The sequence below is a fragment of the Pyxicephalus adspersus genome, chromosome 2 (assembly GCF_032062135.1).
Source record: "Pyxicephalus adspersus chromosome 2, UCB_Pads_2.0, whole genome shotgun sequence".
NCBI lineage: Eukaryota > Metazoa > Chordata > Amphibia > Anura > Pyxicephalidae > Pyxicephalus > Pyxicephalus adspersus.
The window spans coordinates 42,638,078-42,658,233 of NC_092859.1; the positions used below are offsets into that span (position 1 = coordinate 42,638,078).

The following is a 20,156-nucleotide window of genomic DNA, read 5'->3' on the forward strand; positions in this document are numbered from 1 at the left end:
ACAAGCACAACTACTTGCTTAACGCATAGAATAAAAACTCCCTATTTATTGTACAGCGCTGTGTACTATGTTGGCGCTATATAAATCCTGTTTATTATTATTAAAAATAATAATAATAATATTAACCACCCGAGCGATAACCCCGACCTTGGTTCGGAGTTAAAATAATTACAATTATCGATAACCCCGAACTTTTCTCACTGTATGAAAATACAGTGAGAAAAGTTCGGGTTTATCAATCACTTACCTGGTCCCACTGCGATCCAGCGTCGTCTTCCAGCGTCGGGTGCCCTCTCCGGGAAGAAGAAGCCGTCCGGCTTCTCCCTCCATAGCGCGTACGTCGGCGCGTACGATGACGTCGGCGCGTGTGCGGGAAATTCAAAGTGAAACTCATTCAAACACATTTTGTATTGGATTGAATACAAACTCCTGTATCCAATCCAATACAAAATAATTCAAAATAAATACAAAGTATGTAATTGGTAAATTCAAACTCTCATTTTGTATTGGATTGGATACAGGAATTTGTATTCAATCCAATACAAAATGAGAGTTTGAATTTTGTTCTCATTTTGTATTGGATTGAATACAAAGTCCTGTATCCAATCCAATACAAAATATTAGAAAATATATTTATGTGGTTTTGTCTATAGGTATGTGACGGACACTAGGGAGGTGTTTTAGAAAAATATATTACTATACAGTATACCGAATTATCGCATTTTCAGTATTTTTCATTTATTTATGTATTCTTGTTTAAGCTGATTTTTGTGTCTTTTATTTAATTTTATTAAAAGTAATTTTTTTTTTTACATGATTGTGTGTTTCAAACATTTTTTATGTTCATGATATCTACTAGAACCCTGTTCGGACATATTTCTGTAAGTTACAGGTCTACAATTTAAAAAACAAAATTTCATGAAAAACAGTGTAACGCTTTTGGAACAGAAATCTAGACATCAGTGTAACGCCCAGGTGGTTAATGCAAGGGTAAAAGTGTTTTTTAGTAGTTTTGCATAGAGGTTAGAACCCCTGTCAGGTGCCCACACTTCCTGTTCTGGTGTTACAACTATAGGGAGCAGAATGAAAAAATATTATGAGACCAAATTCTGTTTGGATTTGGAAATTCTTTATTTAAATGAGCCATATATATCGGACAATGGGAGGTAGAGCCCAGCTTAGCCAATCCGACTATCACACGATGACAGCTGTCATTTCCCAGTGGCTGATTGGCTGAGCCATAGCTGTCATTAACGTGCAGTACCATGACCCTAAAGGCAGCCATTACAGGCAACCTGGCAGGATCACTGGGTGAATTTCATGTAAAAGTAGAGGCACTGTATACACCACGATATGGTATGACGTGTACAACTTAGTACATTTTGAGTTACATTTATTTCATTTTGCATGCTGTCAAGCTATACATCCAGCAAATCAGTCCTGACTGGCTTTGCAATTCTAAACTTCTTGCTCTTCTGCACCTCTTGGATCTGTACAAGATCAATACAAGATTTACAGATATAATAGCCAGAGCTCTGTCATAGCTTGCTGGCTAGACTGGTTGAGCTGTATTATACTAGTCAATGACAGATTGATAGACTGTGTAAAGAAAAAACAAAAATTGGAGAACTATACCTGGTAAATATCAGATCACTTATATTCCAAATTCCAATCCAAATTCAGATTAGCTCTGATCTGAGTCGGAATCAACTCCGATTGGAACAATCTGATGACCACCAGTAACAACCTGTTTATCAGACAGTAAATGCTAGGCTTCCTCCATTCTATTGAAATAACAATTGGGTATAGATAAACTGGTGAAAATAGTACATTAAAACATCTACAACACTGACCCATCAGAGAACAAATTTTTCAAGCAAACTAGAGAACAAATACCACAGTGAAACATATAATAATAATAATATATTCCTAAAAACAATGGAAAGACAGGAGAGTATTCACACCTCATGCACCATACAATAGAAGTCTTGACCCTAGAAGGTTATGGGTCTGATTTATTAAAGCTCTCCAAGGCTGGAGAGGATACACTTTTATCATTGAAGCTGGGTGATCCAGCAAACCTATAAAGTAATTTACTATTCTTCAAAGTAATTTACTATTTGTTAGCAAATGTTTTGAATCTTGGACCAGATCCATTCCATGTTTTCTGGATCACCCAGCGTCACTGTTGAAAGTGTATCTTCTCAAGCCTTGTAGAGCATTAATAAATCAGGCCGCATGACTCCATCCACAACGAATTGTAGTGGTATGATATGATCTTACATGGCCATTGTCACAGTAGCTGACCGATTTCAAGAGGTTTCTCCTCTCCTTCCAAACCTATGATTACTATAAGTGCCACTGGAACATATACTGTACATTGACCTAGGTTTTCCTTTATTGCTTCTTTTGACTTTTATTGACTTCTTGCCCAAAAGACAAGCCTTGACCAATGGTGTCTACTGATTCAATAAAACCCCCAAATCATTCTACACTGCCATCAAGCTTATGTAGTTTCTTCTGATTTTTGCACTGGAAAGCAGCTTTGGTTGTTTTGTTATTTAAAATATTGGTATAGGTGATAGTTTGCCTTGATCTGTCCATTTATTTTTGTGATAATCAGATCAAAGCAAGCTATCACCAATACTTTTGTTTAAAATCACAAAACAACTGAAGCTGCTTTCCAATGCATAAATATTAACTACATAAGCTTGAAGGCAGTGTAGAATTACTTTGGTTTTGAAATCTATTTAAGATGAATAAAAGTGCATTATATAAGTTATCTTTAACTTCTTACTTTATAGAATAAATGTCTGGAAATCTAAAGATCCTCAAGGTGTGACAATCCTAAAGGGCCTGCAGTGAAGTCACTTTGAGCAGCAGATGGAGCCACCTGGAATAGGGGGTGCATTGAATCCCTGCAATTGGTGCTCCCCCAAACACTGGAAGAATGAAGGTAAAAGTACTTCCTTTTTTTACTTACCTCATTCAAAAAAAACAAAGTTTGCCCCTATCATGTCAACAGCTGTGACAGCACAGGGTTTAGGGGGCCTCAATGACATTTATTTTCCCTGGGGAAAACACCTTTTAGTTTAATTAAAACCACATATAAGAACATAGTCCTGTTGCAACATGGTTAAACCATAGAATTTAGTCTCCATGTCAAAACTGGTAATAACTCAATGTACTTGATTACTTTCTTTATTTTTAATAACATTTTCTGGTGAGAAATAGAAAAAAATCACACAGGTTCCCTCTCTTAATGTTTTTGTATTTTTTCTCTGAAGCAGTTTTCCTAGACAGCTCATCTTCTATGCCTAACTCCGCTAATGACCCTAGACGGAGATAGCACAGGCTCAGAAAGGAGATGTACAGAATGATTGATACCCGATCTGACAGCAATTATCTTGATTATGGGAATAGTGCTCTGTGCTACCACCAGCAGGGTTCCATGTACTGTATATGTAAGGTAGGGGAAATCATTCCATCATTTCCAGCTGTATTTTCCCTTAGGTGACATAAGCAAGAATATAGACCAAGCAGCCTACTGTTTAAATGTCGTGGTTATAGTGACAGCTATAACCCAGCCATGTAGTAATCACCCACCATAGATTTAAAGTAATATATATATATAAACCCAATCACTAAACACACATATAGGCTCAAACATGTTAATATCATTTTTATCAATGTTTAATATTCTGTTTCAGAAATGCTAAACCTGCAGTTTTCTTTGAAATCATACATGGTAATCCATAGTCCATTCAAGCTCTTTCTGTTATGGGTTGACAACATTCTGTCCCTGTCTACAAGCTGTGCTCATGTGTGGTCACCCCGTCACAAAGGCTTCTGATGAAAAGTACTAATTTCATTCCTCATTGCACAAGCATGATTCGCTATTGTCCCCATCTAAAAACACCCTCTGAAAAATGCCAAGCCTCCAAAGCTGGAGTGTATATATATAGACAAGACTTCTTTTAGAACTGAGATCAAATAAAAATGTTGAAAAGAATGTGAAAGCATATTTTATATATTTTCTATAGCTTTATTAAATTAAGGGCTATTATTCACCCGCAGTATGCTGCAGTGCATTGCTGCAGGCTGAACTGCAGTCCCAAACTTTCCTATTCAGGTTATTGGGATAGGTCGGGACCTTTTTCTTCACATGGCCTTAGCGGATCTTTGCTCTTGACCACACGGTTGCAGTCACGAGTGTATGTGGTTGCCATTAGTATGGTTTGCCTCTCCTAGCTGCTCAGCAGCAGCCTACTGTGTGCTTGGCAGTGGAAAACTGCAGTTTTACAAAATGGCTAAATGAGCCCTACATTTCATTTATGGTTGTTTTTTTTATCTGTTTTAAAATCTATTTGTTTTGTAGTGGCAGAATACCTAACACTGTAAATAGGATACTGAATCACTTACAATTATTTCAGCACTACATGCTTGGTGTCATTTAGGCAGATAGTAGGTACAAAGAAAATATGCAATGGTCTGTATATATGAGTTTACCATATCTTTTCTGAACCCGAGGTACTTGGCAATGCATCATATTTTATTTTCTATAACCAATGTATTATGGTGTGCATTTCATTTAAGACTACGAGAAGGTCTCTGAGTTGTTTCGTAGTTATTTACTAACAGGAAGTAGCTTAGTAAGTAAGCTTAGGAAGTAATGGAAGGTATAACAATGTATAATGTAAATGTGCAATATCATTTACATTTTTTTTTTCAGAGACATACAGTCATGAAACAATAAACCTATGACAGCAGGATTATATGCTCACTTTGAATCTTTTGATCTAGAAACTGTTACAATGTATGTTCTCAGAGCCCCCATTTAGCTACTTTTATGGAGTTTTATTTAAGCTGATTTATAGTTGCAAAACAGAACACCTAGCAAAGTCAATCAATGTAAAAATCCTGTTTTCTCAATCATTAAAAAAGTCCTCTTTGTTTAGTTACTCATCTCAGTATGTGTATCCATCCCATTATTTTTTGTTATGAGAAAAAACGATTTTTCATTCTGGGTATGATATGGATTACCTACTTTATTTGTACAATTTATTTTCAGTTACACTTGTGATTTGTATTTTGCCAATTTTTTTGATTCATAAAAACTGGAAAAACTAAATGCAGTACCAAAGTGAAATTGTTGCATAAAGCAACCCATCAGAATGTTATCTTGCTACACTTGGCGCAGGGCTGTAGACACAACAAAAGTTCTGTCTATGCGGTAGACATGATCACCGGCTAGAGCTGGGGACCACCAAAATTTTCTCGTGGACTACTGGTTGTTGACTGCTGCTTTAGATGGCCCTGTAGGAAAATACAACCACCAGACACAAAAGCAGCAGGTACAGATCCTGAGAATGGCTTTATCTGATGTGCTGCAGTGTGCAGTGAAATCAGTATTGGCATCAGTACAAGAGAGAAACATGAATATCCATCAAAGCATTAAGGAAAGGCTGAAGTTCAGCTTTAAATTCCTTACAAAAATTGTAAAAAAAGTGCTCTTTTTTCTACATTTTTTGCTCAGAATTTCTAGGCACTCACAACTGTATATCTGCAGTGTGAGGTAAAATGCAGTGCTGCATTGAGTGCTTGTTTAAGAATATTTGGAGTGAGATATGGTGATGATATTACTGTACTGCACATTGTTCCTTGCTGGAGGCTCTGATATGAGGAAGCAAAGCCTTTTCTTTATCAAGATGACCACACAATGTGAAGAACAAGACATGGTAAGTTGGCATAAGGTGGCTACAGGTAAACCATAGGTAATACTGGTGACTAGTTCTTTCCCTCTTGAATGCTTTTTTGGGCACAACTTTTTTTTTGGGGCAAAGAGAAGGACAAACAGGGAAGTTTAATGTTTAAATTTATAGAAAATAAAATTGGAGTTCCAGATGGAACATTTCTTTCTAATAAATCAGCCCGCAGTGTAAAATTTCAGTCTCAGCTTCTGGGCTATAATCCTATAATAAACCTGACACAAGCTACCGCCTCCTGCTTTGAGTTGCACTGTTTATACAATAAAATGTCTGAAAGTAGGTGCGTTACTTTGTAATGAGCTGCACTTCTGTTCGGTAACATTAATATCCAAGATATTGTCTATTAACTATATCACTGGCATTTATACACTTTGATCCTATGAGGACCTCTGTGAAGTGAGTCTTAATCCAATTTAGCTGTAAAAATAAAAGCTGAATTATTTAATTACCGCTGGCTTAGTACAAACCTATAAAATGGCATTTTATGACTCTAGATGCATGTATTGTGAAGCCAAAGTGCACCGAAGAGACAAAATCTGACCAAAATCAAAATCAGAGGTTTTGTTTATGGAGGATATTATGCTTTTAGCAATTAACCCTTTGGTTACAAATATCAACTATTTTCTTTTCAGGAAATTTACGAATTGTGTTTGGAAAATTGCTTGGAGAAGCATTAATATAATTAATTTTGATAACTGCACCTTTCAAATTAGCAGCCAGAGGCTTAAAACCCACCTAAACCCAATATTAAGCAAGGGAAATTTTTAGAGCAATCATGTTGGTTAGTGTAAATTATATTCATTATTTGTATTTATATGTTACCTTTGGAACACAACTTTACAAATTTAAAATCTTTGTGATAAGGTCATGTGTCCTTGACCCTCTCAAAGACTGAATTCAGAGATGACAGGTAATGGCTGTATTTGGCCCATAAAAAAAATATTTTGCACAGTACTTTGCTTATGCACAGTTTGTATCTATTTCTTAGAGTTATCAGAATTATTCTTGGTCAGGTTTAGGTTTATTTGGTGTTTAACCTCCCTGGCATTATGCATGTTAAGTATTTTTAAATGTGAAAGTGGTACATTTAAAAATACTTACTATTTTAAACTTCCCGCCTTGTCCCCCCTCCAGCCACGCGGTCCCGCCCCCCAGCCACACACTTGCCAGCAGAACCCCGGTTGGCGGGCAACGCTAGCTTACATCGATGCTCGGCTGGCATCGCCAGGGGAAGAAGATGCCGGGCTTTTCTGGCGGACGCCACAGGCACCGCTTACCAGGTAAGCTGTTTAAACTCCCTGGCAATTCCACCCGAGTACCGCTCGGGGTTACCGCTTTTGGTATGGATAATTCACCCCAAGCCACACTCGGGATTACTGCTAAGGAGGTTAAAGTGTACTGTGAGGTATTCAGGAAGATTGCAAATGAATTTCTGCATCCCTGCACATTACATTTGGCCTGCATTTGTGTAAGAAGGTCCCAAATGATTGTTTATGCAAAATAGCTGCTGCTGGTAATTACAGGACTCTTTGGGTGTCCAGTGGTCTGTACTGGAAGAAGGATGGCCCTTAAACACCCTTTAAATCCAGACCAGATTTTATATATGAAAATAGGTGTAATCACTGCATCTAGCTTAATACACTAAGTAGCAACCGTTCCCAGAAGACTGGGGGGCATGCAGCAGAGTGGCTGCTGATGGTCTAGTGTGAGTATAGCTACGTACACACTTCCAATTATTATCGTTGGAAAACGAACGACGAACGTTCATGCACGATATATACGAACGATCGTATAGCACCGATCCTGCACATAGAGTTAACGACACGATCGTTCGTAGATATTGTACACACAATAGATACGATCGTTTGAGCGATAGAGGAACTATGTGCACGACAGGAAAGTGAACGGACGTTCGTTCATCACGCATGCTCTGAACATGGACGATCAACGAACGACCGTACACACGAACGATGTTCAACGATCGTCGTCCAATCCGATCCGTCGGTCCGGTCGTTCGTTTCCAGCGACTTTCCTCGTTCGTCGGCGTCGTTGGTTACTTTTTTACGAACGATTTTTTGCCCAATCGATCGTTTGTCGTTCGATTGGAACGATAAAAATTGGAAGTGTGTACGCACCTTTAGTCCCCTGGCTGCCTGAGATCCAGGAGGGCCATGGACAAGAGTGTCTGAGAGTGGCAATAAAGGTCTAAAGTGGGTTAGGCTCAAGGGGTGTGGATCCATGAGTTGCAGACAGTGAGGCTAATCTCAGAAGTGGGCAAATATCAGAGATATATAACCAAAATTTAGGTTTGGCATTATTGTGTGCCAATTTTTTCCATTCAAGAACTATGTAAATTGTTTTAGACATTAGTTTGCTTAACAAGTAACACATTCTTTTAATTTACCCCTGAAAGACTGTCTAAGTGGTGTTTCAGTGACTCTTCTATGCCAAGAGTCCTATTGTTTACCAAGCAAACCCCTACAGTATCCATATCCAAAACTTTTCCATAGTTTTGGATAGAGTGGGTAAAGAGTAGAACTCCTCTCAGGTTATTTTGCTATCTGAGGCTCGTGTGTTTGCAGTGTGTTTGCTAGGCTCGTAGTAGCTATAATCCACTGACTGTGCAGCTCCAGAAAACATTAAGAATAATTTAAGACTGTTGAGGAAGAAAGTATACTTAAGTTCAGGGTAACTTTATTATATTCAGCTGCGTCTACTCTTTCTGGCATAGTTTGTTTTTCATGATAAATATTTAAACTAGACCTTCCAAAAGTTAATATTAAGATGGGATTTTGGGAGCCATGAAAAATATGGATTATTTCCAAACTATTCTGCAGGAAATATAATATTTGCGTACTGCTCACACAATTCAAGGCTTCAGCCACATTCTACTACCAATTGTCTTTTGCCGTGAAGAGCGAGCACAATACAAACCATTATACCCCTGAGTTCTCTATTCTGTTGCTACAGCAGGAGTTTGAAAATCATCAGATAATCGCCACCTCTGTGCCATTCAACCATCTTTAAATAAGCCACTTTTTTTTTTCTTCCTTCTAAACTGAGAACAGAAAACCCGTAGGAAAGAAATAATCTGTTGCATTAAATGGGCTTTTCTGATGTGAAAGGTATTAAAAGAAATTGGAGGAATTTTGCCTGTAAAAATGAGAAATGAAAATTGATTTTAAACCAAATTCACCGGCATGTTATTAAATGTGCACTTTCAGTTGCCCAAGATGTGCTTGTTTTTATATATGTATATAAAGACATTTAGTATGGGTTTTTGTTATTTAAGTGGGGGGTTTATTTTTAAATAATCTTGTTTGAAAGGTGTTTATGAATTGTTGACTGGGGTACATTTCCCAAGAGGTTGAGTTGTTCCTGCCCTACGTTGTCTCATAATTTTGTATGGTTCACTTTAGAAATAATTTATCTTGTTACCTTCATGACATCATGACAGGTAATCTGAGGTGCATGAACTAAAAGGACACACACATGCTGTACTCTGCCTTGTTTACCATACCATCAGATTAATGATTTCTCTAAAGACAAAAGTGAACACAGATGTGGTTTAGTACATCGATACACTGGTCCACCAACATTGTTTATCAATCTGCTGTTGCAAGTACATTTCTACGGGAGAGGGTGCAGTGGGGTGCCTCCTGCTCACCCGTCCCTCTTCCTAGAACTGAATAGTGATGTGTGTACAGTGCTTGTTCATTCTGTGGCACTGAAAGATGCTTCCTGTTCACCCGGAAAAGAAAAAAAAGCCTTAATATGTAGTGCAGCAAGTTTTTTCTAAAACAGATTTTTGTGGTTTTATTAGGCTGGCTAATTTCTCTTCTGCAGAGCTCTTCTTTTCTTAATGACCCTTTTATATTTATATCAATCTGCACAAGATGAAAAAAGGTTATTATAGAGTAGAAATTGTCAAATGCAATCTTTCACATGTCCATATGTAATTTATGCTGTATTTTTTTTATAGATACAATCAGTGTCCAGCTGGGCCTAAAACCATGACCCAGTGCTCATACTGCTTGTATGGATGAGCCAGCTGTGAGCTCAATGAAAAGCTCAAATATAGGTCTAACCTGAAAGTTAGCTTAAAAAAATACACTCAGACTTCCCTGAGCCAACTTGAATGTAAAGTGTTGCTTTAAAGATATCCATCCATTACCATAACAAACAGCAACTAGATGCCTATGGACCTCCATGTTGTTTTTTAGATAACAAAGTCTAAATTGACACTTTGTTCATTGTATATAGTATATGATGGTCAGGGAATGGGGGGGGGGGGGTAAGAAAAGGGATGGTGGGAGTGGGGATGTTCCCTGTTGTCCCTATGGGATTTAAGGTGTGTACAGTTGGGCCTCCCTCTTTGGTAAATACAATTTAGAGAATAATAGGGAGCACAGAGAGAGAACAAAGAAAGAGGTTCGAGAACCAGGCAAGACAAACATAATATGTTTTGTGAACCTGAACCAATGTTCCTACTTCTGTGATTCCGTTTACCAGAACTAGGCAAGAGAAATACAACATACTAACAATTATATGTTTGTGAATTATGTATTTGTATGACTTTGTTATGTATGAAGTTAAGATGTATTAATACATTCATAGTGTGACACAATACTTTTGAGCCTCGAACCTCTTTCTTTGTTCTCTCTCTGTGCTCCCTATTATGACACTTTGTTCAGTTAACTTCCTGTTGCTTGTTAATATACTTTGAAAAATAATTTAAAACTCCTGAGTAATTTAAAGCCATGTTACAAAATCAGAAACTGTGTGAATCATTAAATCTAACAAACAGACCTGCTTTGCTTATAATGAGAGGAAAGCTAATGTACAGTGCCTGGCATGCTCATAAAAGTATTTGTCTGTGCCAGCAACCTTAACTTGGTAATACTGGCTGACATCACGGATCTCACAGAGCAGATCTGAGAAGGGCCAATCAAAGACAAACTTTATTATTAACTGATTCAGACCTTCTACTGAGGAAAAGAAATAAATTAACACAGGTTTTCAGCTTTTCTTCTTGGTTTTGAATTTGGAGAGACAGTGATATCATATGTAGTTAGAGGCTTTCGGTTTCTGTATATTTGTTGCCTTCCTAGGTTTCTTCTCCAATATCAACATTCTAATTACCTTGTCTTTCAAAAGATTTCTGTTTTAATTCACCAGCCTTTGAGAACTTTAAAAAATCGGACCCAATGCCCCAATTGGTGGATGGCCATTTGACTTGTAGCTGTAACTTCCCACAGCTGTAGACACTTTCCTGCCCATTGCTCTGTATTTTAGGTGGGGTATCATCATCATTCACTGCAATGCAGTTTTAATGGAATGGCATTGGAGGGTATGATGTTAGTGGTCAGACTGGTAGCACAGGGAGGCTTATATGAGGGAACCGGCTTATAAAGAGGAGATGCTGGCTGCTGCAAGAGCAAGCAAACCCTACACCAAACGAACATTTACCTTTACTGTGGTGAGGAGCCCACTGCAAGGCTGACTCTAAAATACTTTGGTATACAGGGAGAAGTACTTGTTTAACTTAATGACTGGAAGGTTTCCAGGTACTGTAGTTGCAAAGTCCAAACCATCACCCCACCATCGCCATGTGTTACAGTTGATATGAGGGGTTTGTGCTGATATGCTGTTGGTTTTTTTCCAAATAAGGCTCTGTGCATTATGGCAAAGCATCCCTACTTTGGTGTCTTATGTTTTTAAGTTATGCTACCATGTTCTAATTAAAGAGAACAGGCTTTTTCCCAGAGTGGAGGGCTTCAGAATAGAAGTTGTTATCTGCATATTGGTTCCAGGCCAGCCAATCAAAGTTTTTCAGGTTTGGGCTTTTAGTTTTAAAATGCAGATTCCTTTTTTTCTTTACTGTATGGACTCCAATTTCAGAGTAACTGCACCAATTCGGAGGACTTATGAATAGCAAAGGGAATCCAGATTGCAAAATAAAAGTATGTGAGAACTGGCAGTGATATTGTATGAGACTGGGTGCCAGTTTCCACCGATTTCCACATCCTCCTTATATTTGTGATATAGGCATCTCAGGAGGCTTCACATCAGTGAGTTTTGTAATAAAACAATGCAGCATGATATAACATTTAAAGCCCGACTCCAGCCTCCACTCAAAATGATCCCCCTTGTGCCACCCTTTATTATGTGTTTTTTTAATATTTAATAATGATGCCAGTTATATATGGAATCCCTGTTCCAGGTCAGCCAAAGTACAGTTGTTAGAAGCCAATATGACAGCCAGTCCAATAGCAGAAAAACACCACAATAGCAATCTCTATTTGTTTCTGCCATGACAGATTTCCTTAAATGCCTCAGGAAATGTCTACCAAGTGTTAGCTACTCAATGAACCCAGTCATCACACAAAGATTTGAGTCTCAAAGTGCTGCATTATCACTTCTGTGACTTATTAAAACATGAAATAAATCATTCTGTCATGCTTTATACATATTTAAAACTAAATATCCTGTGTCTGGTATTTACATTGGAATACATTTACAGATATTACATATTCTGGCAGGATTTTAAATGTTTTATGCGTGTATTGCAAAGTATTATTTTTCCAGCAGGGGGCACTGTTAACCTAGAATTTCATGCAGCTTTCAACTTCAGTTTTTATAGCTCTAGTCTATGCTGATCCATTTTGTTTATTTTTCAATAATTATTTACCGCAGATTCTAAACTGCAAGGTGACCACTGGTCTTTACCCCAAGCAATATGTTCTTGGCAGCTTCCCCAACACTTTGCATGTGTAATATGTAAAAAATAACACTATTTAAAATGTATTTGCAGCGTCAACCATTTTTTTTTTTTAATTTAAAGTGGATCCAAACTTAAAGCTTTTTACACAGTGTATTATTTTTAAATAGGCAGGACATATATCTGTGCAGTTTTATACTATATGAGCAATATGTAAAATTAAAGCATTCAGTGTATGAATTCTGTTGCCACAAATCACATGCCTTTACTTATATTTCACACGCAGGCCAAACTGTCTACTAAAGGTTGGGGAGGTTATACTTTAAAATAAATTTATTATGATGTACCAGGAAAACTGCTAGATCCACCTATAAATGGCACTCTGTAAATTTTCTTCTAATAACACCTAATGTGTCCCAAAACCAAACATGATCATACATATGTGACATCCTTAATACCCATGGACCTTTTACATCTCAAACATATATTGAGAACTGCAGCAAATTGGGAATGCAAGAGCTAAGCTGTCCTTTTGTATAGAATTTTGTACCCCAGTTTCTATTACTAATAGTAGAGATATACTGTAAGTCAGAAAGAGAATACGCTCTTGGTGCATGGTGAAGAAAGCGTATTTCCCAGCTCCTAGGCCTGTATGGTCCATCAGAGTATATGGAAAGGTAAGAATATGACAAGCATCCGCCCCCCACCCTGCACTACTCACACAAAGCAACTCACACACTGTCTAAGGACACAGAAGACTATTCCCTGGATGGAGTTAGTGCAAAAAACATGGCAATTGTCAAATGACAATTGAAATAAGACTATTGAAGATATTTCCAGTAGTTTAAAGAAAAAGGATGTTGCAGGGAACAAAGCCAAACCAAAGAGAACCAATGAGTGTGAAGTAAGAAATAATGAGCTCTGCAAAACCTGGGAGGGGAGCAGCATTGTAAAATCTTTCTTTTCTTGCATTTTACATGCTGTAATACCTAAACAAATTGTCTAAAATTTTGGCCCTAAATGTAAATTTTAAAAATAGGTCTAGATTTTAGCTTTATTGCTTTATGATTAGTTACCAGTCCTTGGATATGGTGGCAATAATATTTTTCATTTTTAGGCTTTACAGAGCTTCTTCAATGTTTTGTATCTAGTGATAACTGATGTCGACGACAAAAGTCATGTAGGAGTACTTAATTTAACTCCCCTTTCTATTCTCTTCATAATTTCTGGTTTACAAAAGTAACTTTTACATACCTTTAGTCACACCCCAATGTTTGGAAACAGGGAATTGGCAGAAATTTTAACAAAGTATCTGGTACAGCCCTGCCAGGACCCATTTAACAGACCATAAAAAAAATATTACGCAACAAATTATTGGTAAAATGTACTGCCAGGTGCTTTTTTTTTTTATTTTAGCTTATCAAAATTAAAGATGGAATCATTTAGAACAGGGGTGTCAAATTCTGGCCCGCAACAACCTTTAGTTTGGCCCCCAAAGGAATCCTAAATATGAATTGCATTGAAATAGCGCCGCTACTACAGTTACCGGCATCACTCACGTCTTTAGACCAGTGGCCTCCCTGCCTATGCCTGGACCCGTATAGGACTGTTTTATAGACGCAAGTAATCCCAGGAATTGTAGTAGCGGCATCACTCCCGTCTATAGACCAGCGGTCTCTCTGCCTATGCGTGGCCCCGCATTGGATTGTTTTCTTGACGCAGGGAATTGTAGTAGCTAATTGTAGTGCTATTCCAGTTTCAAGTTTGGCCCACTACTTTGTCTCAGTTTTTATTTTTGCCCACTGTGTATTTGAGTTTTACACCCCTGATTTAGAAGCTGGATGAATGGTTTGATGAGGAACAAGCGACAAAGGGACTTGGTCCTGAAAAGCGATAGTCCCCCCCAATTCAGGGTTATTTTGGAGATATGAATGGGAGCCCAGTGGATTTATAGAAGAATCCACAGGTTTTTTTGTACATGTATGAAACACTTTAAATGGTCTATTTAACAGACCAAAAGGCAACAAACATTTGTTGAATTTCTTAAGAAATGGTGTATCAACAAGAACCACTTGCATATTTTTTGTTCAATCCCCACTGATTTCATGTATACAGAAATAATGATGGCGATTTTAGCTGATCATGTTTCCTTGAGCTACAATGAAGAGTTAAAAATGATAGCTGTCAGTGCTGGCCACATCATCCAGATAATTGTGCAGTAATTTCTTCTAATTGTGGATTTTAACAATAATGACTGGGACAGAAGATGATCTAGTGAAAACATTGCATTATACATGCTTGTTACTCTGCGATTCCTTCTACGCGATGACAAAGGTACATCCATGTGTGCCCAGGGGAAAACAAAGCATGTCTATGTTTGCTGTAAACGGGGTGATCACCCACTGTCTCTTACTGCCACCTTGGAGGAATTTCTATTTGACAGCTTTGCATCTGCGGTTCAAAACACAAACAGACCGGTGTAATTTCCTTCCGTCCCTTTCAAGAGCTGTATTGTTGTCATGGACTGCGCTTTAGTCATGGTGTCTGCACTGTCATTAAATCATCTGCAGCTTTGCAAAAAAATAAAAAGTCACTATAGCACCAGGGTCAGCTCTAGCCGATGTGACAAAATTATGCCTCCTACAGTTTGTCAGTGGCAGGAAAAGAACAAGATAAGTTGTAATGATGTTCGATCCCAATAAATAAAAAAAGAAGTCTTAATTCTGTAAAATTGCATCAGATTCTTCCAAAAGGTGTGCAGAGAGGATTTGATTTAAGTTCTGCTCCATTTATTTGAACAAATCCCATGGACAAATGTGAATGTGCCAGTTGATTAGGTTGTTTTGGATAATGAGAAGATCAGGTTGCACCACTTGCGGTGTAATTGTTAACATTACGCCTTGGCAAAATGCTTTTGTTTGGCCTAAACCCTACCAGTCAACTGAATACACACTGATAAAAGGATCTGTGCCTCTTACTTGTTGAAACAGACATACATGACACAAATTAACTAATTTAATCAGTAGGTAATTTAATGGCACAAGTGATGTACTAAAAATTGCCATGTAGCTATGGCTCAAATCAGCACAAAAAATGGCTAATGTTTAATACACATGATAAAAGGCTCATTTTCATTAAGGGGGTTCAAATATAAACACATACTTACCTTACTCCATGATCCTGTGGCAGCTAGGCAGCTTTGAAGGTGTTTGTCACCACTGAAACTGGTCTGCAACATTGCGGGTTAGCTATGTATATACTCAAATATAAACTGATCTGAATATAAAACAACATACCTACTTTACCTGAAAAAAAACAGGAAAACTACACGGACTCAAGTATAAACCTAGGGAACTTAATGCTGCTATCACTGGTAACATTCAAAAGAGTCATCAACAGAAATGTCAATAAAATTATTGTTAATAAATATATCGATGGTGTTATTTTTAAAACATATGTTTTTTAAATAAACAAAGTTTTTTTGTTTTTTCCCCTATTTTTACTGGTCAATATTTTGTATGTTTTAAATTATAAAGGGTTGTTTTTGCCTAAATATTCTTTTGTGCAATATTGCTGTTAACCAGTACATGGCGCTGTGTCCTCATGTAAAGTGATACAAACTGTCTAAGATGGCAATACATGTTACATGATTACACAGTGCCATCTAGTGGTTTGAGTATACATTGATATTCTTTTTCTGATGGCATTTTCAGATCAAAATAATCTTGGTTTATAAGTATAAATGGGTAAGGATTTCTCTCATCTGAACCCATATATATCATTATATCTCACATTTTTTGAAAAAGGTACGGAGCCTAGGAGGTAGTTAGGGTGCTACTAGAAGTAACCCTTTAAAGCAGAATCTGTAAAAAAAAGCTGTGAGTGTACTATTGCAAACCTACTTTTCACTGTGGAACCAATGAATGACTTAAGCAGCTATAATCAGGTGTGGCGCATTTGTTCTTTGTGGACTGGCATACAAAAAAAGGTGTGAAGAATTTAATTAGCTGTATGTTAACACAAGATAATGGCAATCACAGATATATACTATTCCTTTATCTGTAATCTCCTTAATAGATTCAGATATGAGAACAGAATGAGTAAGAGAACACATTCTACATCAACCCCCCACCACCGTAATCCACAACACAGCGCCACTTGCCAAGTGACACCCCTCTTGGGTGACATTTATTAATTTCGAAGGCATCACTCATCATCCTTGCATTGGCCTCATTAACTTTGTGGAGCGTCACTCTAAAAATGAGGGCACTGCTTCATTATAATCCCATTTTTAGTCTAAATTACCTAAATGTCACTCATATTGGTCCAAGGACCTTGGCAGGGATGGCAAATTTTAGAAACTCAGCAAGCAAAGCAAAATATTTTTACTTTTGTCAGTTATCGAGGGAAACTTTCACTGTCCTATATATGCCTTTGCAGGCTCATTTAGTAGTAATGAAATAAAATCACTTAAACATGGAATTTGACAGGCAGATAAGTTACGCTAGCTCACCCAGTCATCCAGTAGTCCTATAAATTGTTAAATCTCAGACTATTCTGGATCATTTGGTTTCATCAGAATAAATGATCGTCGCACAGTATCTGGCTAAACATTTTTCTTTATAACTCTACCTTATCAGCTGGGTGTTTGAGCCACTGATCTACTTTTCTGGGGAAGTATATTTCCCTGGGGTTAAAGTGCATGTAAACCCTAAATAGATTTTGCAATATGTGTGGCATCATATTATATGTGTGTATGGTTTGTTTTAAGTTATTACATTTTTGTGCAAACTTGTTTACCTGGAAATCTTGCCAGTAACAATCCTTTCTGTTTTAGGCTAATAACACTAGCCAACCGCTTCCTAATTAGCAGCATTGTCAGCCTGCTGTCTGTGCTCTTTCAGTTGGCTGTTGGTTTATTAGATGGGCAGCCCTAAGGCCAATTGAAGGTCCCTGATTGGTAGTGGTAATAGTAAGTACTATTACTGGCAAGATCCACAGGTAGGGAATTTTGCAATACATAAAAAAATATTATTTTGACTAAATGATTTAAAGGGGGTAAAATTGATTTGCGGTCTATTTATACTCCATAAGGAACCTGTCAGGGAAAAAGTTTTATTAACATATCATAGACATAGTTAATTGTCAAGAGTATTCATAACAGAGTTGATGGGCTTATACCATGCTCCCCCTGCACAATAAACAGCTATAGGATACATCTATAAGGGAGTAATGCATTATTGATTGCTTTGTGGAAAAGAATTCTCAGGGAACCCCTGCTACAATTACTATATCTACAGTTCACAACAAATTAGCCTGGAGGGACCAATGTCCAATGAACCAATATCAGTGGCCAATGTTAGCACTAATATTTATTGAGAGGAATCACACTCAAACAATATTTAAATCAACTTCCCTTATTTGCACCCTTTTGGCCTATTCAATAAACCACTGAAGGATTTTGTTACCTCTATTTGATGCTGAATTATATAAATATTTAACGTTTTCACTTGCAGCTAGCAGATGGAGCTCTATGCTGGTCAAGTTTCAGTGAGTAACTGTTCTGCAGTACAGATACCTCAATGATTCTGTAGAAGGATTATATCACTTTTACCATGCAAACAAAGACATTGTCTTAAAATGTACCTACATTTACAATTTGTGCTTATGTGTATCATTTTCCATGCAGCAGAAGCTTACCTTTAAAATCCATAATCAGGCAGGTCATTTTTCCAGAAAGGCTCAGTTTTGTTTGCCATGATATCCGGTATTCCTGGCTTCCCTTGCATGTGTGTTACTAAACCCCCATGTGCCTGTGGGGGAGTTATAACATCCTGGCTTAGTCAATTAAAATGGCCAAAGATCTTGTTCAGGTAGAAAAGAAAGAAAAGAATGGCAGTGCCCTGTGCCTAATTTTTATTAAAGTTTTTACCTGTAACTTGGTACAGTGTTGGGAGTCAACTTGGTTAAATAAGACTTTCTTTTGATTTAAGACCAAATTCTTGACAAATATAAAGGGCACAAATAATGCAGTTCTGTATTCATTAATACATCATTAAATGTACTTGTAAATGCAAGCAGTGTAATTACCTTAGATTAACCTGGTATCAGCTTCTTGCAGTCCCTGTATAGCAAAGCTGGAGTATGAGAAGAAGTAGCACATAATAAAGCTGAATATTGCAGAAAAAGCTGGTTTTGTTATTTTATCTTCTGTTGTACTATTCACATTTGCTGGCTAATTATGGCTGATCATCTGCTTTAATGGCCTATGGCAATGGTCCAAAGACACCTAAAGACATTAAAAACAGGTGTCCAATCAAAATACATGAGTTTAGAACCCTGGTGCCCAGAATATGGCAGGCCTTTGCGGATTGGAAGTGGAGTACCAGGTGCCCAATTTTTGTCCCTCAGTGGAGTAATTACTGCCAGCTGAATAACAAGGGGAGATTGGGGTGAGGAAGCGGTAAGTGACAGTGCTTGAGGATTAAATTTCATTTCCATGCTGCATTCACCAACATTAAGGGGAGAGGGGTTTTAAAAAACATTGCACTGACCTTTTGTGTGTGTGTGTGTGTGTGTGTGTGTGTGTGTGGGAATACCAGTCCTGCTGCTCACCAATGGAGGGGATAGTTAATTAGCACTAAGGTAGGGGGTAGGGGGGTCGTTAACAGAACTGCAGCTGCCCAACAATGCATGCGTGTATATGTAGACGGTTTAATAGTACTGCCACTAAGATCAGTACAGGGGTTAATATTGCGGTCACTAACACCATTGATGAGGATTATTATTGTAGTCATCAAGACCAATGCTGGGAATTGATATTACGGCTACTTACACCAATGCTGGGGTTAATATTACCCCCACTAACACCAGTGCTAATATTTTTATTGTGGTCATTGACACCAATCCTGGCAATTGATGATATGGCTACTTACACCAATGCTTGGGGTTTTTTTTGGAGTCACTGGCACCAACTCTGATGGTTATTATTTTGAACACTAACATTAATACTGGAAGGCTTTTTTGTGTTTACTGACACCATTATTGGGGGTTATTTTTGCATCCCATGACAGTGGTTCTAAGGTTTTTTATTGTGGTCATCTTAATGCTGGAAACCAATATTGAAGCTACTGACACCAATGTTAGGAATTATTGCTGGGGGTTATTATTGTTATCACTGACAGTGCTCTGGGCTTTTACTGGAACCATTGACACCAATGTTGAAGATTTTTATTGTGTCCACTAACACTGATACTGGGAGTAATTACACCAATGTTGAGGGTAACCAATGATGACTCAACTTTCTCTTTAATGTTAGTTGAAGTACCCTGCAAAAAAAAAAAAAAAGAAAATGCATTTTTTGATTTAATATTAAGCCTAATTTTGAATGAAACCTAATAAACAAAACACTGCGTTACTGTGCCACCCTCTGAAAGTCTCAGACTTAAAAATTGAGGATTGAGGCCCTCTACAGTTTTAAAGTTGACCACCACTCGTTTAGATGGATTAGTTTGAGCTCTGATGATTTTTTATTTTAAGATACAAAAAGGCATACTGATGAACTGATATACTTTTAGTTATGTATTATGTGAAAGTTGAGCACACAAAGGGTGTTCATTTTGTGCTTGATATTATTGCAGTCAAAACCATTTCTCTTTGTATATTGA

At 37.5% G+C, this 20,156-nt stretch overlaps 1 long non-coding RNA gene across 1 annotated transcript in view; it reads left to right on the forward strand.

Moving 5' to 3' along the window:
- LOC140323498 (uncharacterized) overlaps positions 1–20,156 on the forward strand; it is a 60,097-nt gene that overhangs the window by 187 nt on the left and 39,754 nt on the right. Inside the window, exon 2 of the long non-coding RNA XR_011919386.1 lies at positions 2,805–2,956. This is a non-coding gene — a long non-coding RNA (uncharacterized lncRNA). The remainder of the gene's footprint in view (positions 1–2,804; positions 2,957–20,156) is intronic.